This window comes from Microtus oregoni, unplaced genomic scaffold, assembly GCF_018167655.1.
Source record: "Microtus oregoni isolate MIOR12 unplaced genomic scaffold, Mior012 000002F_ref0000024, whole genome shotgun sequence".
Lineage (NCBI taxonomy): Eukaryota > Metazoa > Chordata > Mammalia > Rodentia > Cricetidae > Microtus > Microtus oregoni.
In genome coordinates this window covers 7,789,962-7,810,353 of record NW_024543061.1, presented here as the reverse complement: position 1 = coordinate 7,810,353, position 20,392 = coordinate 7,789,962, and the positions used below count along the sequence as shown (strand labels likewise).

Here is a 20,392-nt window from a genome sequence, read left to right as displayed (position 1 = left end):
GACACAATGAAAGCAGTGCTAAGAGGAAAGTTCATAGCACTAAGTGCCCACTTAAAGAAAACGGAGAATGCATACATTGGGGACTTAACAACACACCTGAAAGCTCTAGAAAAAAAAGAAGCAGACGCGCCCAGGAGAAGTAGAAGACTGGAAATAATAAAACTGAGGGCTGAAATCAACAAAATAGAAACACAGAAAACAGTCCAAAGAATCAATGAAACAAAAAGCTGGTTCTTGGAGAAAATCAACAAGATCGACAAACCCCTATCCAAACTAATTAAACGACAGAGAGAGAACACGCAAATAAATAAGATCAGAAATGAAAAGGGGGACATAACAACAGACACAGAGGAAATTCAGAGAATCATTAGATCTTACTACAAAAGCCTGTATGCCACAAAACTGGAAAATACAAAAGAAATGGACATTTTTTTAAATAAGTACCACATACCAAAGCTAAACCAAGACCAGGTGAATGATCTAAATAGACCGGTTTCTCGCGAAGAATTAGAAATGGTTATCAAAAATCTCCCTTCGAAAAAAAGCCCAGGACCAGATGGTTTCAATGCAGAATTCTACCAGAACTTCCAAGAAGAGCTAATACCTATACTCCTTAATGTATTTCACAATATAGAATCAGAAGAGTCATTGCCAAATTCCTTTTATGAAGCTACAGTTACCCTGATACCAAAACCACAAAAAGACCCAACCAAGAAAGAGAATTACAGACCGATCTCACTCATGAACATCGACGCAAAAATTTTCAATAAAATACTGGCAAACCGAATCCAAGAACACATAAGAAAAATTATCCATTATGATCAAGTAGGCTTCATCCCAGAGATGCAGGGCTGGTTCAACATACGCAAATCTATCAATGTAATCCACCATATAAATAAACTGAAAGAAAAAAACCATATGATCATTTCACTAGATGCTGAAAAAGCATTCGACAAAATTCAACACCCCTTTATGATAAAGGTCTTGGAGAGAATAGGGATACAAGGGTCCTACCTAAATATAATAAAAGCTATTTACAGCAAGCCAACAGCTAACATTAAATTAAACGGAGAAAAACTCAAAGCCATCCCACTTAAATCAGGAACACGACAAGGATGTCCACTCTCTCCATACCTCTTCAATATAGTGCTTGAAATTCTAGCAATAGCAATAAGACAACATAAGGAGATCAAGGGGATTCGTATTGGAAAGGAAGAAGTTAAGCTTTCGTTATTTGCAGATGATATGATAGTGTACATAAGCGACCCCAAAAATTCTACCAAAGAACTCCTACAGCTGATAAACAGCTTTAGTAATGTGGCAGGATACAAGATCAACTCCAAAAAATCAGTTGCCTTCCTATACACTAAGGATAAGGAAGCAGAGAGGGAAATCAGAGAAGCATCACCTTTCACGATAGCCACAAATAGCATAAAATACCTTGGGGTAACCCTGACCAAGGAAGTGAAAGATCTACTTGACAAGAACTATAAGTCTTTGAAGAAAGAAATTGAAGAAGACACCAGAAAATGGAAAGACCTCCCTTGCTCTTGGATTGGGAGGATCAACATAGTAAAAATGGCAATTCTACCAAAAGCAATCTATAGATTCAATGCAATCCCCATCAAAATCCCATCAAAATTCTTCACAGATCTGGAGAAGACAATAATCAACTTTATATGGAAAAACAAAAAACCCAGGATAGCCAAAACAATCTTATACAATAAAGGATTGTCTGGAGGCATTACCATCCCTGACTTCAAAGTCTATTACAGAGCTACAGTATTGAAAACAGCTTGGTATTGGCATAAAAACAGAGAAGTCGACCAATGGAATCGAATAGAAGACCCTGACATTAACCCACAAACCTATGAACACCTGATCTTCGATAAAGGAGCTAAAAGTATACAATGGAAAAAAGAGAGCATCTTCAACAAATGGTGCTGGCAAAACTGGATGTCAATCTGTAGAAGAATGAAAATAGATCCATATCTATCACCATGCACAAAACTCAAATCCAAATGGATTAAAGACCTCAATATCAGTCCGAACACACTGAACCTGATAGAAGAGAAAGTGGGAAGTACTCTACAGCACATGGGCACAGGAGACCACTTCCTATGTATAACCCCAGCAGCACAGACACTAAGGGCATCATTGAATAAATGGGACTCCCTGAGGCTGAGAAGCTTCTGTAAAGCAAAGGACACTGTCACTAAGACAAAAAGACAACCCACTGACTGGGAGAAGATCTTCACCAACCCTGCTACTGACAAAGGTTTGATCTCCAAAATATATAAAGAACTCAAGAAACTAGACCGTAAAAGGCTAATCAACCCAATTATAAAGTGGGGCACTGATCTGAACAGAGAATTCTCAACAGAAGAACTTCAAATGGCCAAAAGACACTTAAGGTCATGCTCAACTTCCTTAGCAATCAGGGAAATGCAAATCAAGACAACTTTAAGATACCACCTTACACCTGTCAGAATGGCGAAAATAAAAAACACCAATGATAGCCTTTGCTGGAGAGGTTGTGGAGAAAGGGGTACACTCACCCATTGCTGGTGGGAATGCAAACTTGTGCAACCACTCTGGAAAGCAGTGTTTCGGTTTCTCAGGAAATTCGGGATCAACCTACCCCTGGATCCAGCAATACCACTCTTGGGAATATACCCAAGAGAGGCCCTATCATACAACAAAAGTATATGCTCAACTATGTTCATGGCAGCATTGTTTGTAATAGCCAGAACCTGGAAACAACCTAGATGCCCTTCAACGGAAGAATGGATGAAGAAAGTATGGAATATATACATATTAGAGTATTACTCAGCAGTAAAAAACAAGGACTTCTTGAATTTTGCATACAAATGGATGGAAATAGAAAACACTATCCTGAGTGAGGTAAGCCAGACCCAAAAAGAGGAACATGGGATGTACTCACTCATATTTGGTTTCTAGCCATAAATAAAGGACATTGAGCTTATAATTCATGTTCCTAGAGAAGCTAAATAAGAAGGTGAATCCAAAGACAAACACATAGGCATCCTCAGGAATATTAACCTTCATCAGGCGATGAAAGGAGACAGAGACAGAGACCCACACGGGAGCACCGGACAGAAATCTCAAGGTCCAAATCAGGAGCAGAAGGAGACGGAGCACGAGCAAGGAACTCAGGACCACGAGGGGTGCACCCACACACTAAGACAATGGGGATGTTCTATTGGGATCTCACCAAGGCCAGCTGGCCTAGGTCTGAAAAAACATGGGATAAATCCGGACTAGCTGAACATAGCGGACAATGAGGAATACTGAGAATTCAAGAACAATTGCAGTGGGTTTTTGATCCTACTGCACGTACTGGCTTTGTGGGAGCATAGGCAGTTTGGATGCTCACCTTACGAGACCTGGATAGAGGTGGGCAGTCCTTGGGCTTCCCACAGGTCAGGGAACCCTGATTGCTCTTCGAGCAGATGAGGGAGGGGGAATTGATCGGGGGAGGGGGAGGGAAATGGGAAGCGGTTGTGGGGACGAGGCAGAAATCCTTAATAAATAAATAAATTTAGCCCAAAAAAAAAAAAAAAAAAAAAAAAAAAAAAAAAGAAAAGTAAGGGGGAAAAGAAAAAGTTATGCCTTTTTTTTTGAGTAATCCAGAAAAGTGGGAAAAATGCTTTATGAGAAACTGCCTTTACCTTATTGTGTGTGTGTGTGTGTGTGCGCGTGCGTGCGTGCGCACGCACATGCATGTACGTGTTTGCACGTGCTCCTGAGTCGCGTGCCCTTGAAGTCGGAAGGCATCAGGTCCTGCTGATGGTGGAGTCACAAGTGGACTGGAACTGCCTGATGTGGGTGCTGCGAACTGAATTCGGGTCCCTGCAAGAGCAGCGCAACTCTCCACCTCTGGGACCTCTCTCCTGCCCTTTCAGTGCTTTCCTCAGGTATTCTGTGGTCAGCCCTTTGAGTGGAACGCCATTCTTCCTGCTAATGCACAAAGCCAAGACTCACTGCTTCTAAAAGCCACACCAAAGATTCCTAAGGAAGGGCCTGCATGGTGGTTCCTCGTGCTAATGACAGTCCTTGGGAAGCACTCCTCAGGGAGCCCTGTGTACACCAGAATGAAGGGATTATTTTAGGAGCTTTGAGTCAGGCCAGACTGGTTGATCTGCATACCTCAACCTAGCAACTCTGAAACTTCTTTTGCCATTAGCATTCCCAGTGGGCTGGAGCACAGCCCTCATTTGTGGATTTTACTCCTGACGTGGCTGTCCTCTCATTTCCCCTTTTCCCTTCCGGTAACCTCAAACATTGACTTTTCCTCACAACTAAGCCTCACCAGGGCCCCTGTCCCTACCCTGCCCCCTGCCTCTCACTGGCCAGCATCAGCCTCCTTCGGAAACTCACTGCAAGTTAGACATTAATATACCAGCAGCTTCAAATGTCAGGCTCCGGACACTGTGATTTACTAGGCGGAACCTGGGATAGGATGTACCTGCTACTCAGCCTGCTGCCAGAATAATTCCAACCCCAAACCAAAACACAGCAGTAGAAACCACCACCAAAAGTAAATAAAGGGAAAGAAAAGGGGGAGGGACGGAGGATAAGAAGGAGAAGGCAGAGGCAGGAGAAGGAAACGGGTATGTGGTGTGTGTGTGTGTGTGTGTGTGTGTGTGGTGTGGTGTTTGTGTGTGGTGTATGTATGTGTGTGTGGTGTATGTGGTATGTGTGGTGTGTATGGTGTATGTGGTGTGTGTGTGGTGTATGTGGTGTATGTGGTGTGTGTGTGGTGTATGTGGTGTGTGTGTGGTGTATGTGGTGTGTGTGTGGTGTATGTGGTGTCTGTGTGTGGTGAGTGTGTAGTGTATGTGTGTTGTGTAGGCTTGAACCTCTCCTGTGTGGTTTCAAGTTGACCCTGCCAGGATTTCTGTAGCCACCGCTTCACCCACAAGGCTCTTCAGGAAGAATGGGAAAGTCTTTGGTGCCTCTGAGGATTACAAATGAATAGAGAACATGCTCCAGGGTGGAACCCTGCATTTTCCTGATTAACCACACTGGCTTCACATCCCCTTCCCTGCTGCTGCTTGCAGACTTCGGCGTTTGGCTCAGGCACCACAGAAGCTGCTGTACAGTCAGGTCTTCCTCTCCATCTAGACTTCTGGAGGGCAATAGCGCTTCTTTCAGTCTTTTGTTTCTCTCTGCTATGCCTATCAGTGTAATCCACCCAGAAGTCACTCAATAAACTCTTGATGACAGGCTAGTGCTGAGAATTTTACACATCAGTAGGTGATGGCTTTATATCATTAGCCCCCAACATATAAATCAGCAGGAGTTCAAACGCTGATTTCAAAGAAGGTCCTTGTGGGGCATATTTCTCCATGGAAACAGCTGGGGTTTAGGTTGCCAGGGCCACTCAGTTCTCAGAATGTCCTTACATATTCATCTGTCCTCTTACTGAGAGCAATCATTTGTCTCGGGTCTCCCATCAAACTGGCAGTGCTCAAATAACCAAATCATGGAATCCAAAGGAAGAGTCCGGAGGAAATCACCTGTGATCCTGGTCCCTGGGAACCACTCCTTAGAGGCTGTGTAGGTTACGGAGCAAAGGGCTTATTTTAGACGCCTCCAGACTACCGAACACATTTGTGTCTTTAAATCTACCTTAACGATCGTTTGTTACAGCAATATTAACTCCTGCAGATTTTTCATTTTATTGGTTGTATTCTCTTAGTGTGTATGTATGCAGAGCCAGGTAATAGTCTATGCACTAGGTTCATTTACCTAGTCAAGGAACCATTTCCGCTCATCAGTTAAGAATGTACATGCTTTTGATTTTCTTTTATATTAAAATATTTTTAATGGTTTTTAATTTCAATTATTGTTTGAGCCACTCCAGGGTTTCCCAAGCATTTACACGTGCGCGCGCACGCGCGCGCACACAGACACACACACATTTATATTTTACTTATTTGTTTCCAAAAGAGTAAAAGTTAAAGACACCAGGCTGACTATATACATATTTTGTTTGTTTGTAATATCAACTTACTCTAAATGTCTCTTGGTGCCGGGCGGTGGTGGCACACGCCTTTAATCCTAGCACTTGGGAGGCAGAGGCAGGCGGATCTCTGTGAGTTCGAGGCCAGCCTGGTCTACAAGAGCTAGTTCCAGGACAGGAACCAAAAGCTACGGAGAAACCCTGTCTCGAAAATCCAAAAAAAAAAAAAAAAATGTCTCTTGGTACTAAAAACATTTACTAGCCATTAAATAAATAATAAAAAAATAGCTGTAAAAAGAAAAGCTAAAGGCCCATTAACCCAGTACATGAGAATCCATGAGGCCAGCATAGGGGATACAATGAGACCCTGTCTTAAAAAAACAAAGCAAAATCTATAGCTGTTCAAAAGTGGAGATGCCTAAGGGCTGGGGCAATGGCATGGTAGATTTTAAAGCACTTGCCCTGTGGTCACCGCTCTTGTCACTGACTGGACACCCTGAAGGGCACTTAACGGGGAGGGTTTATTCTGGCTCCCAGTTCCAGAGGGACAGAGTCCATCCTGGTGAGAAAGACACGAGAGCTGGTAGGGAAGGCAAGGCGGCAGGAGCGGGAGGCTGCGGGCAGCACATTACATTCACACCCAAGAAGCAAATGGTGAAGAGAAAGTGGGCCTGGCATAAAGCCTAGGTCCACGCTCAGAGATGTGCTTCCTCCAACAAGGCTCCACAGCATCGACCACCTACCCAAACAGTACTACCCGCTGAGAGCCGTGCGCCTATAGGGACGTTTCAGGTCGAAACTGTAACACTGTGAAAGCATGAAGAGCTGAGTTCAAATTCCCTGAATCCAAATAAAAGCAGGGTGCAGTAGCATAACCTGTGGTCTCAGGGCTCCTACGGTAAGATGGGAAGAGAATCCCGGAAGCTCATAGGCCAGCAAATCTGGGTACCAAGAAGTCAACAAAAAAGGCCATCTCAGGCAAGGTAGATGATGAGGAATAACTGACCTGCACATGTATGTCATGTAAGTGAGGACTTGCATTCATACACATGAATGAACTCATACACTCTCAGTACGAGGAAGTCTACAGAGACTTTCTCAATGGGCAAGAAGTTTTCAGTGACTCAGAGAGGAGGTCAAATACCCTAAGAGCATGGAGTCTCTATGTCTAACCTTCAGAGCCTGCTGAAACAGTTCCAGACGACAGCATCTACTGTCCAGGGTAGGAACTTCAGGCAGGTTAGCGCTGTTATGTTGTCTGTACCCTGCAAACCAAAGGGCATGCACACAATGCTGCCTGTGGCACTGTCTCATGTACCATCATCCCAGACACTGTGTTAACTTAGAAAGCTGCATCATGCTCTTTTTCCCATGCCATAGCATTTCCATAGAAAAACTAAACAGTTTTCCAGCATGATGATCAAGATGTCTTTTTCTATCTCTGTGCCAATGCAAAGGTTCTATATACTTTGGGGGCTTTAGCGGAGTTGGCAAGCAGACAGGAGCATCTCTCGTCAACCTAACCTGCTCCACGCATCATGCACTAAATGAGGTGTACTCCCCCACATCTTTTGGAGTTCACGTAACTGCCTTTCTAACCCAAACCAGCATTAACAGGGAGTGAAGAGATGTCAGATTAATGGCTGTTAAGTGTGGCAAGTATCATCACACTCGTATCACATCTGCCTGTCAGCAAAAGTTATGACTGAGCCAAGAATCAGCAGACGCCTCCTTCGTCACACCCCTTAGTAACTCCACACAGCTCACCTTTGACTGACTGGGGCAATCCTCTAATGCAAAGTTCCGGATAACCAGATATTCTGGTTGCTAACACTCAGATTATGTCCTTTGGAGTCTAATGCATATCTGTTTGTTCCCCGTTGCAAGGATGTGATCGTCAACACAGCAATTCAGAAGCTGTTCTGCTTTCAGGTCTAATCAGGGATGGGAGGGCAGCTCTCTAGAGGCAGAAGCATGTGAGTTGGTCCCAACAATGCGCTGTGTTCCAGGAGACTTCCAAGTAGGTTTTTTAACCTTGTCCTTGAAAAATGGTCACGCGCAGTGGGGCATGAGACTCTCAAGTTTTGTGTCAGATCAGAGCTGGCTGAATGACCACACCACACTACGCAGGGCAGATCTGTGGCATCAGGGCCGCTGCTTTCTCTTCTGTGTGGCATGTCAGGTATCATCGATGGGTCACAGGCCAGGGATGCGTCTGCTAACGTCTCTGTTTTAAACTCCCAGTAGACAGGGTCAGAGGAGCCCCTCCCCAGCCCAAGCTGCCCAGCACATGTACCGAGAGAAGCACATCTCCCCTCAGCATTAACCCAGTGTGACAGAGGCCAGGCCACTAATGACCCATGGCAAACATAACCAGGCGCTTGTCCTGTTGTGGTGGATTTCATGAACTGTCGTGGTCGACAAGTGACAGAAGCGCCATTATCTTAGTAATATTCTCCTCAGTCCACCACACAAAGCTCTTCCATTTGTCTAGGCTACAATGAGAGCTATCTGCCAGTGCTTCCAAAAACGATCATGTGCCAGACACTGTTAGGCACTAAAGGCATCATCCATCCCTATGACCTTAGAAAGATCCCAAAGGGACAAAGGGCGCTGGAACCGGATGTCATCACAGGTTCTAGAAGCTTCCCTGGGAACTGGAGGTGGCACTGGAAGCCTCTCTGTCTCCTAGAGTTCCATTACTGTACTTGCTTCACTGTCCCACAAAGCTCTGTTGTTGTGACTTAGCGCCATGAAGGGAAGATCCACATGATCTTGCACAGTCGGCATCTGAAATGCTGCCGAGACACAGTGGGTGTTTAGGTTGTGGAAGGGAAGCTCTTGTCTAGTAGCTCCAATTCATGCTCGACAGCGAGCAGATGATCTAGTGACCACTAGAGGCTATTACATCAACAGCAAGCACTGGGCAGGCCAGCCAGACCATAGCATAGGCCAGGGCCACGGCAGCTCTAGGGATTTGCATCTTTGTGCTCTGCAGGTGTATTGCTGCCTTCCCCTGTCTCCTGCACTGAACTATGCTTGGGGAAATGCTTGGTCAGTGATGAATGAAGGCTCTCTGCAGAGGTCTCTAGTAATCAGAGCATTGACCTGAGACAAGGGACAAGGCGCCATATTCAGAAATGCCCTGACTCCCTTGAGCAGTTTTTGCATGGGCTGCTACAATGTTTGTTAATGCAAGAATGCCTGTACTCAAAGGACAAGTGGCCGACACTAAGTGACAGTGTATATAAGCAGACTGCCAAGTTTCGAGGTTGCAATACTCACGGCAAATGCTAGCACTCTGGTGAGATTCTTTGTACTCTAATCTTTGTGCAGTTCACTCTACCATCACATAGAACTTGCTGTCCCTGCCTGGACCTGAAAGGTATGATCCCTTTACCTGCCCTCAGCATCTCCTCCCCTCCAGCTTTCTTCACCATTGTCTCTGTTCACATTCTTAAGAGGATGATGTATAGATGGTCTCTGCACAACCCCAGGGCCCTACATGTCTGCCCCTGACTACCTGGGCTCATCCTGACCCACACACAGACCACAAGCTACACCTCTGCTCATCATTCTGTCCCCACAACAGAACTCAAGCCATTGCTATGGTCTCCAGCTCAGGGAGCCGCACAGAAGCCTGGGCACATGCCAAGACACCTCAGAGCCATCCTAAACACCCTCCTCTCTACCATGGCCAGGCTCTCCTCACTCTGCCTCCTGGGTCTTTCTTACCTGGTACGTGTTGATCCTGTACAGCTCACTCTGGTACCTGTACCATGTTTCCTCCACTGCTCTCTCTATCTGCCCCGCAGGCCTCCCCAGTTTATCTCTTGACACTAGAGTAACCTTTCGAAGGGAAAGCCTCTCCCCATGTTCCCACAAATCGACATCACTTCTTCCAGGAGCCTTGCTGACTACTCCACAGCATCTGTATTTCCTCTAGGAAAACAGGGCACATGCTCCTCGTGTTTCTCTACCAGGAACAACTCAGAAGGTCCCATTTCTCCTCTGAGCCATCCATGGTGTCTAAGGACTCTCTGGATTTCTGTGGTGGTCTGCTTTCTTGGGTAATAGTTGATAGTCATCTCCTCTGATAGCCACGTTAAGTTCCCTCTTCATGTGACTACGTTAATCTAGTTTGGGTAGATCACTTAAGTCAGAGATGAGTTTAGGGAGAGCAAGTGTCCTAATCCTCTCCAGGGAAACAAGATGGGAAGCTGACTGGTGGGCATCAAGAGGGGACTTCATCTTAAAGGAGAGGTGACAAGTCATTCTTTATTCTGCATTGCCACTGGTATGAGAGGTTGGAGCTAGTCTGTGAAGTATGGGAAGAGATGGTACTCGGAGGATGGAGTCACAGAGGAAAAGAGCTTGATCTTGCCCTGCTTGGCTGTGTCAGTATACGGAAGCCAGATTACACACAGACTGACTTTCTCACTCCTACTGGCCTGGACAGTGTTTTTCACATCCTGTTTTGTCTTTGAGGTATTTGGGTGAAAACCCTTCCTGCTTCCTTTAGACTGTGGGCTCATAAGGGCAGGTTTGCACTTGATGTATTTTAATTTCTCCCTAAGGCTGGTGGTTTATCTTACCCTGAATCTGAGTGAAGAGTCACCTCGGTTATGTAGTCTTTTTTTTTTTAAACTTATTTTATGTATATTAGTGCTCTATCTGAATATGTAACTTTATGCCAGAAGAGGGCATCGGATTCCACTATGGACGATTGTGAGCCTCCGTGTGGTTACTGGGAGTTGAACCTAAATCCTTTAGAAAAGGAACCAGTGCTCTTTCTTAACTACTGAGCCATCTCTCCAGCCCCTGTTGTTCAGTCTTAAATTAAACATAATTCTACTCTGAAGATCATCCTTCTTTAGGCTGGCTTTACTTTCTAATGTTCAACATAGGAAGAAAATATAAAAGCCCCATGATTCATCCTAGGAGCAAAACCTGTCAGCCTACCCTGACATACTCCATCACACCGAGCACACAATTGTGCAAAGTACACACTCACAATGTTTGCTAAATGAATAATCTAACTTACCTCTGATGAGTCAAGAGCACTTAAGAATTTTACAATTTTACAATATTCTAAAGTCATAACAATGAATAACAATCTTCAACAAACTATGCTAAATATATCCTGGTCCCTAGAATATCACTAGAAGGTTCTCGGCCCTCCCTAGAAATAAGTTTCTGTTTGTTCACAGGAGAGGCTCGATACCGTGATGCTGAAGCTTTAAACAGAAGCAGAGCTGGGCATTGTACTGTGAAACAGAAATTGGAAGCACACGGCCTACTCAGGGCCTGGTATGTGCCAGGTCCTGGTACTATGACCACTGATCAGCCAGACTCACTGACCTCAGTGGGTTTAGAGGCTGGGGGTTGAGGACAATGAAAGCAACTTATAAAACAAGCGCCATCAAGTGGCCAGGCCTCACAGTCTCTGAGCTCAAACAGACTGCAGGGGTAGTCCACACTTTTTTTTTTTTTCCCAACAAAGACCCTTTACTGAGAGCTCCTACAACATCCAGTCCTTAATCTGAGCAAGTTTCAAATGGGCTGATGGTCTGATGGCTGACTTAGGTAAGGCTTCTCGGTGACAAGAGTGCTTCCCTCTCTATTATCAAACAGGTTCTCGACTCCTGCACGAGCATCCTCGGGGCCTCTGTCCCATCTTCTTCAGGGTTCGATTAAGCTCTTCAAATTCGTGAATCTGCCGGATAAAGAAATCCCCGTAGTGTCTGGCAACTTTGGTGTCTGCAATATGGATCATGTCCTTATCAATATAGAAGTCCACCTCCGAGGCTGACTGAACTCGCCACACTTTCTTAATAATTCTCTGGACCAGAGTTTTTCAGGCAGTACACCTTGCGTGGGTTTTGATGTACCTCAGCCACAGATGGCTGGACAGGGCCTGGGCAGCCCAGTTCAGACAGAACATGGGCACCTTCCTCCAAACAACATTATGGATTTTCTAAGTGTATCATCTGGAGAGAAAAGACAAGGAGGAAGGAAAACATCCACAGAAGCCCCCACTCCCCTCTGGCCTCTGTCTGTCCTTCAGTTCCTGCGTCTACTGGCTCCCCAGAGGCTGATTCTCTATGCATACTGGAAGGTAAACAGTGGCCAGGGGGGCTCGAGGGCAATGATCAGTTGGGCTAATGAGGTGGTGATGATCAAACCTGGGCTGTCAACCCTGCTCCTCCTGTTTCCATGGAGACACTCCTCTGCCTGCCTCCCAACAGCTGCACACTCTCCCTACCACTTCTGACAGCTATGCTTCTGGTTACAGTGGAAGGCATTCTTGCATTTACAGGGAGAACTTCTAAAAGACAGGTACGGCTTTTCTTGAAAGGGTAGAGTCAGGGTCCCCCGAGATGTCAAAGAAATGCTGAGATCTGAGGCAGATTTGATGGCTGTTTGCTGAAAATAAGCATGCTACAGGGACAAGTGGTCACACAAACGAGTCTGGGGCTCAGACCTGAGGCCCTGATGAGGTTTTTCCCCAGCTTCATTTAAACTACCCACTATGGCAGCACAATCAAAAGAACCAGAGCACTCTGAGAATGATGAACAAGCCTGCATCCTCCTCTCCCTCCTCAGGCCCAGCATCACCAAGACCTGGCCCACTGACCTGAGCGATGACCCTTAACGAACCTTCCCCGGGCACTGGGATGGTACCAGAAGCATGGAACATGCTCACAAGGGCTGGAAGGTGCTTTGTGCACGTGGTAGTAGACACAGATGGTGCAATACTGAGAGATGGACTGATACCATGGCAATTTTCCAGCCCTGGCTCTGGGAGGCTACACAGACTATGCTGGACACAACAACCCAGAGCAAACAAGTCCAGGAAATAGCTGTGTCAGAAATAAAATAAAATAAAACGAGCTAAGGTTTCTCGCGAGGAAGCTGTTTCCTGACTTCTACTTGAAAGACATGCCGTTTCTAAGAGACACTGAACAGTGGAGTCTAGTGCATGGAATGGCATTTGTGTCCTGGAATACTGACGTGGCAGACAGAAGTGCAGTAAGCCTGTACAGCTTCTCCATGGGTAGTTTTCTGCATTGAGGAATTCTAGGTCCTTAACTACTCCCTTCACAACATTTACCAAGTTAAGTGTCTACTGCATATGAAGAACAATGTGGCAAGCGTTTGTTATAAAAGGACTTTGGAGTCAAATGTGGACTTGTGTTCTGAACCATTCCTTCTTGAGGTGATCCTGCGAAAGCCGCCCTTCCTGGGCCTGGGTTTCCTCATCCTAAAACGACGACAGCGCTAGCCCAAGCATCAGAGTTGTCACGAGGACGGCAGCTAAAGTCCCTGGAACCACAGCTGACCTGCAGCACGTATGGGACCTAATAAAATCTTCCTAGGCCTCAGTTTCCTCATCCATAAGATGAACATGATAATTATATCTCTGCCAAGGGTGAACTTGTGAGGAGGAGCTGGAAGAAACCACGTGCAGCAATAAGTGTATCACCTTCTGGTTGTTAAGTTTGCAATAAATACTAGTAGCTTTTAGACACAGAATTAGAAAGAACTCCAATGTCCAGATACAAATGATAGTTCATCCCAAAAGGAAAAAAAAGGAACCTGTCCTTGAATGATTTCACCAAAGACATTAACTCCCCCCCCCCCCCCCCCCCCGTTCCAATTATCTGCAAAGCACTGTTGGGTGCTAATTACACTCCACACGGTGACACCCAAGTATCTGGGGTGTCTGTTTGCTTACCTCAGGCTGCCCTTTGCCCTCACGTTGACACAGCACCACACTACTGTCTGAGACACTATTTGAAAAGCTGGCTTTGCAAAACAAGAACAGGATCCGAAGCCTTTGGGCCCTTGGCAGGCCCACTTGGCAGGCACCAGAATAGCTCTGTTCTACAGTATCAGACTTCAGACTCCAGGGGTAACCCGAATTACTGCTGACCATGAACAGTTCTTCTATCATCCAGCAAAGACCTGAACACAGGGCTTGCATTTGCTGCCAAGAGGCCTGTGAGGTTCCCCAAGTAGAACTGTGGGCTCTAGATCAGACGGAGCTGGAAAGTCCACATATGCAAATCCTGAAACAACTTCCTGCCTCTTTCTTTAAGGCGAGCCAGCAAACTCAACCAGAGGAAACCAGCCTCTAATTATAATTACACAGGCTCAGGCACTCAGGGCAGTGTCTTTTTTTTTAAACTATCAGTTGACCAATGGTGCCACCTAGTGGCTGGCCACTCATGCACAAGCTCAAAGTCCTCTTTTGAGGTTAGCCTGGGTTCTGAGACCCCATACATGTGCAGGCAATTTTTGTATACACACATATGTATATATATGATTTCCATTTAGTAGGATGGAGAATAAAATGAAAAAGAAGCAAAGATCACAGGTCACTCTGATTTTTTTTTTTTTTTTTTTTTTTTTTGCGTGACACAGCCTTTTCTTTAACTTGCTGTGGATCATACTCTGGCCTTAAGCATGCTAAGTGAACACTGCACAGAGATTTATCTCCAACTCTAACTTTTATCTTTTTAAAAAATAATATATTTACTTTTATTTTATTCTCACTGGTGTTTTGCTTACATGTGTGTCTGTGTGAGAGAGCCAGGGCCAGAAGCCCCGGGACTAAAGTCACAAACGTGTAGGTGCTGGGAATTGAAACCAGTGCTCTTAAACTCTTAGCCATCCCTCCGGCCCTTCTTTTATCTTTTAAAAATAAAATTTCTCCTCTTAAATTTTCAAGAAATACATTATTAGAGAAAAATGTGCAAAACATATTAAAGTGGAAAAAAGTAACAGAAGTACACAGGAGGAGGCCATGGATGAAGACACACTTGTAATCCTAATATTTAGGAAATCAAGGCATGAGAATTGAGTTCAAGGCCAATATAGGACATACAGCAAAACCCTGTCTCAAAACATAATTTTTTAAATCTTTCCTTTGCTACTTTACTTCAGTCAAGACATCTCTATGTGAGATTCTTTATAATACATTATTCATAAACACCATGATATGGGACTTTTCTGAGGTGCAAACCTCCTTATACTGCCCAGGGTGGAGAAACGCCTCAATTCAAGTGTTCCTTCCACCTCGTCTCTTTAGGAGCAGAGCTGCAGGTATTCACCACTAAGATTAGTTTATGCCTTTTACTTAGTTGGATCCCTCCACCTTCAGTATCTTACTGTACTTATTTTAATCCCAACCTACTCCTAAGGGAAGGAAGAAACACAAGCAGGCAGACAGACATTATTTCCTACTAATAAGGACTTCTCTTATATAGCCATATTTTAATTAGTCAACTCAGAAAATTAATGGAGATCTAACCTAGAGCCTTATTCCAATATTTGGCAACTGTCCCATTAATATCTACTACAGAAAAAGAAAATCCAAAATTATATGATATGTTCCTTTGCCACGCCTCTTTAGTTTTTGTTTTTTAAACACAATAGTGTCTTAGTTACTATTCTGTTGCAGTGAAGAGACACCATGACCAAGGCAACTTCTAGAACAAGCATTGAGCTGGAGGCTTGCTTACAGTTTCAGAGAGTAGCTCCATGAATATCATGGCGAGGAGCAGACAGGCAAGGTGCCAGAGAGTGGCCAAGAGCTCACAGCTCCTCTGCAAGCTGCAGGCAGAGAGAAAGGAAGAGAGAAGGAGGGAGGGAGGCAGGGAGGAAGAGAGAGAAAGAGGATGGAGAGGGAGAGAAGTAGGGGAGGGAGGCAGGCCTGGTGTGGTCAACAGTGGACACACCTCTGCCAACAAGGCCTTTATCTCCTAATCCTTCCTGCATAGTACCAACTGGGATCCAGGTACTCAAATACCTGAGCCTATGGGAGCCACTCTCTCTCAGCCACCACACTGAGGGTGCCTCCTGGGTGGGTTTTTTTTTTTTTTTTTTTGTGCTTGACAATGCTGATATTTGTTACAAGTAGAATGTCTCACAATTTGAAATGGCCAGAGCTTTGTTTCTTATAGGACATATCCCTGCACCTTTGGCAGGGATACTACAGACTCAAATATGCATCACTTTTAAGGGCATGTGAGACTCTGTTTGGATAAATATTTCCTGCCTGTAAAAATCTCAGAGTGTGCTATAATTTCTCTGTAATTCTAAACTGAATCCTCTATCAAGTATTTATCTATTGGCCTTTCTGTAACAACAACGATGTTAACATTATCTATTCTTAAAAGACTAAAGGCTATTAATTACTTTGTTATTGTTGTCAGTGTTTCTAACTTAGGCCGGACTGGACTTAAATTTATGAGGTCCCTATGGCTAGCCTTGGAACCCTTTCACCTGGCAGATGCTGGATTATGCGCATGTGCCATCATATCAGGCTCAAGGCTGTTATTTCATTTTATTAACAACTTTTTAAAGTAGGTTTCAGTTTGCAGTCTGGCAAGGAGTTTTGTCTTAGGGTACTTTCTTAGTCCTGAATACTGACATGGTATAAAATATATTTTAAGTAGAAAGATAAAAAATTATAAAAGGAGTATTGCAATGCTGTTTTACTTTTTTGTTTATTTATTTGTTAGTTTCGAGACGGGGTTTCTCTGTGTAACAGCTCTAGCTGTCCTGGAACTAGCTCTGTAGACCAGGCTGGCCTTGAACTCACAGAGATCCACCTGTCTCTGCTCAGAGTGCTAGGATTAAAGAATGCCCTACCATCACCCAGCCTTTTTTTTTTTTTTTTTAACTTTCTTCTTTTTTCTTAATGTGTAGCCCAGGCTGGCTTTGAACTGATGATGCTCTTGCCTTCACCTCTTTTGGCAAATCCTACCAGTGTGCACCGCCACAACCAGCTTACTTTCTTTTATGTATTTTGTTTTAGGTTTGTTTTTTTAAGACAGGGTTTCACTATGTAGCTCTGTCTGTCTTGGAACTCTACTATAGACCAGGCTGGTCTTGAACTCACAGAGATCTGCCTGCCTCTGGCTCTGCCTCCCAAGTGCTATGACTAAAAGTGTGTGCCACTATGCCTGGTACAATGCTGTTTTAGTGACTTTTTAACCTAAAGTATGGCTACAAAAAGTCCTATCCCCTCATGACCCTGAATCCATCTGTCTGTTCTCTTGCTTGCTTACCCAGTTAATATTTACCGAGTGTCTACTCTGAACACGTGTTCTAGGAATGGGACAAAGAGCTCCAGCATCAACACGAAGGAATACAGAATGGGATCGGGCATATGAAACACATAGGCGAGGATTTCTGAATACTTGGGAGGAGTACCCCAAACCAACATGGAAGAGCCTAGTTCTTCAAGAAAGACCAATAAGCAGGTAAGGCCTCAGCTTGGAGCCCAGGAGGAAGAGGGTGAGACCTCTGAGGCATGACTAGTTTCTTCTTACATCACAGCAGGCCTTTGTATCCATGAGTGCTTACCACATCTGTGGATCTGACCAACTGACAGCAAAAGTATTTCACGTGGGGAACTGTGTTTGTAGTGAACATGTTCAGGCTTTTTTATTGGGGGGGGTCATTATTCCCTAAACAACATAGCATAAAAACATTTTACATAGGATTTCTGTTATATTTGACAGTAAAAGTAATCTAAAGATGATTTAAAGTATCCAGAAAGGGACCAGTGTGGTGACACATACCTATAACTCTGGCATTTAGGAAGTCAATGCACGAACAGCTTGAGTTCAAGGTCAACCTGAGATATAAAGCAAGGCTCAGTCTCAAAAATCAAAAAAGTACACATGAGCAGTGTATACAATATATGCAGGTACATACATGCCATCTTATACAAAGAATTGCAGTACCCATGAGGGATTCCCAGTGTGTGTGTGTGCGTTTTCTTTTAAGTTAAAGAGACCCAGAGAAACATCTGATTGGATACAGGAATACTACCTAATCTCTTAACAATACCATGCCCTCAAATACTGAAGTGTACCTCAGTGTTCTGGAGAAAGAAGGTTTAAAGGAAAGGAAACAAAGCCATGCACACATATGAACACCATCACTGTGCCCTTCACTTGGGGGGATGACGATGACAGCATGGTCCCAGAGGTTGGAAGTACAGGAGTGAACAAAGGACAATAGGTGAGATTCTTACCATGGAGGCTCTCCATTTATAAAACACCCAACAAGAGCCAAAGGATCGGTCCAAATCTCACCCCAAAAAAGCAGCTGGTAAGTGGCTATGAGGATCCAAAATCACAGTGTAAAGAAGGAAGGAATAAATGAGAAGGCTGCTGTATTTTAACCCTTATCCTTCTGAATAGTTTTGTAATTCTGCCCCCTCTCTTTCAGCCTCTATAGACCAGGCTGTCTTTGACATCACCATATAACTGAGGATGGCCCTGAACCCTGATGGTCCTACCTCACCTCCAAGTGATGAGATAGCAGGCATCCACACCCCTGGCTTATTCGGAATCCTTCTTTGAATACACAAAGGTAGAGAGCTGTAGTGAGATTACTCCTTAATTATGACTGGAATCTGAGCCTGCATTTGCTAGTAGCAATACCAACAATTTAAACTAGGACAGTGTTGTTGACTTTGTTTTCAAGACTACGAATATATATATTCAATTCATAGTTGAAAATTGCTATTTTCTGACTGACTCCCTTTCTCTGACAAATTATCTTCTAAAAATAGTTACTTTCATTTTTAATTGCTTGTTAGTGCAGATACCTGCTAAGGCCAAAGGTTGGATGCCTTGGAGCTAGAATTACAGACAGGTGTGAGTCACCTGATATGGATGGTAGAAACTGAACTCAGGCCCCCTGCAAGAGCAGCAGATGTTCTTTTTGTTGTTGTTGTTGTTAACATAGTATATATGTATTTTGATTATTTGGGAATTTCAAGCAATGTACCCAATCACACTCACTCCCAGTCTTCCCTGGTCCACCCTCTCCTGCCCTTGTGACCTCCCTACCCTGCCCCCCCCCCCAAAAAAAAAGGAAAGAAGAAAGGAAAAAAACAAAATTAAAGAAACCACAAGTCCACGCTGTGCTGCCCACATACTCAGTGGGGCATGGTCAATCTCCCAGTGGCCCAGTTCATGTTCCTAAGCACCGAGCCATCTCTGCGGCCCCTTGGGCAAAGTCTTAAGGAGGGAGAGTAGTGATCCCAGTAGTGATACTCTGGTAGCAACAGAGGTTTTGTTAAGTGTTCATTTAGTAAGTATGGGACGTCAACTTAAGGCATCTTAATCATTTTACTCTTTTCTACTATAAAAGCGAGTCCAACTCTAATAAAACTCTCAAAGAATGCAGAAGGAGAACTCTATGCTTGGGATGTGTTAGACCACTCTAGTCCTCCTGCAGGGGGCAAGGATGGCCAGTGTTGCACTGGAAAAGTCACTGTCGTACCAGTTCCCCATAGTGCTTCAAAGTCATGAACACATTTCTTCCCAATACACACCACTTGGACTGATTAGCAAAGAGCCTCCGCACTTCTACACAGAAAGGGGAGAGACAACTAAGGGCTGAGGGTGAGCAGGCCCACTTTAACAGTTTACCTGGACAGTCCTGCAGGCTAGACTGTTCTAAAGCTTGAGTCGGGGCGATGGTTTTACCACAGCAGCTACGGTTTTGTTTTTGAAGGAAATCTTTTCACAGTGCTTGTTTCAATCACTGGATGCTTCCATGGTTCCCTCGCAAAGCCTCCTCTGGGGAGTTTCTAATCAACCACAGCTACTCCGGAGGCTTGAGAGTGAAGGCCTCTCTTCCTGGAGGAGTGGTGGACTCTATCACACCATGGACGCATGGAAGGTGCTTGGTGGCGAGCTGAGGGTGGAAGATGACTCAGAAAGCAGTTCCCCACTGGGTGGTTCTTCTTTTATAAAATGTTCAGGTATCCCCACTGAAAATCTAGATTTAGCTGCACACACAGGGCCAAGGCCTGTTGGGTATGAGGCAGGGCTGAGTCCTGGCATGCTGGTGACCGCCCACACAGCACAGCAGAGGGAAGAGGAAAGGCCTGGAGGCCTGACACTTGGCCCCACTGCGCTGCACTTGAACTCAGATGCAGTTTCTGTAGGCTCTGAATTTTACATTGAGAGTCTTCTTTAAATAAAGAATATAAAATTAAAGCATGTTGATGCATACCTGCAATCAGAGGACCTGGAAGGCAGGGGTAGAGGATCATTACAAGTTTGAGGACAGTGTGGTCTACAGAGCAGACACCAAAACTAAACAGTCAAGGAGTCCAACATTGTCAGGTCACATGACCTGAGATTAGACCCACAAACCAGTCAGCTCATGGTGGAGCCTGCTGGTGGAGGAATATGCAGACCAGGGATTCCCCATAGGCCTCATGTTTCTCTAAGGCCATTCAGAGTACACCAAGGAGCTTGGAAAGTCCCACAGGCTCAAGTATAAGGTGGATACTCATTACACATTTGCTAACCAACCATTTAAAGCAGGAGTTCGCCACTGACCCATTCACCGCTTCCCTGCCTA

General features: G+C 44.6%; 1 protein-coding gene across 2 annotated transcripts in view; it reads right to left on the bottom strand.

Moving 5' to 3' along the window:
* The window catches only part of Gng12 (G protein subunit gamma 12), a 110,245-nt gene that overhangs the window by 38,176 nt on the left and 51,677 nt on the right, over nt 1–20,392 (bottom strand). Inside the window, exon 4 of one of the 2 annotated variants that reach the window (XM_041632898.1) lies at nt 17,584–17,639. The exons of the other annotated variant lie outside the window; for it this stretch is intronic. The gene's annotated coding sequence lies outside the window, so the exon portion shown is untranslated. The remainder of the gene's footprint in view (nt 1–17,583; nt 17,640–20,392) is intronic. 2 annotated transcript variants of the gene reach the window in all.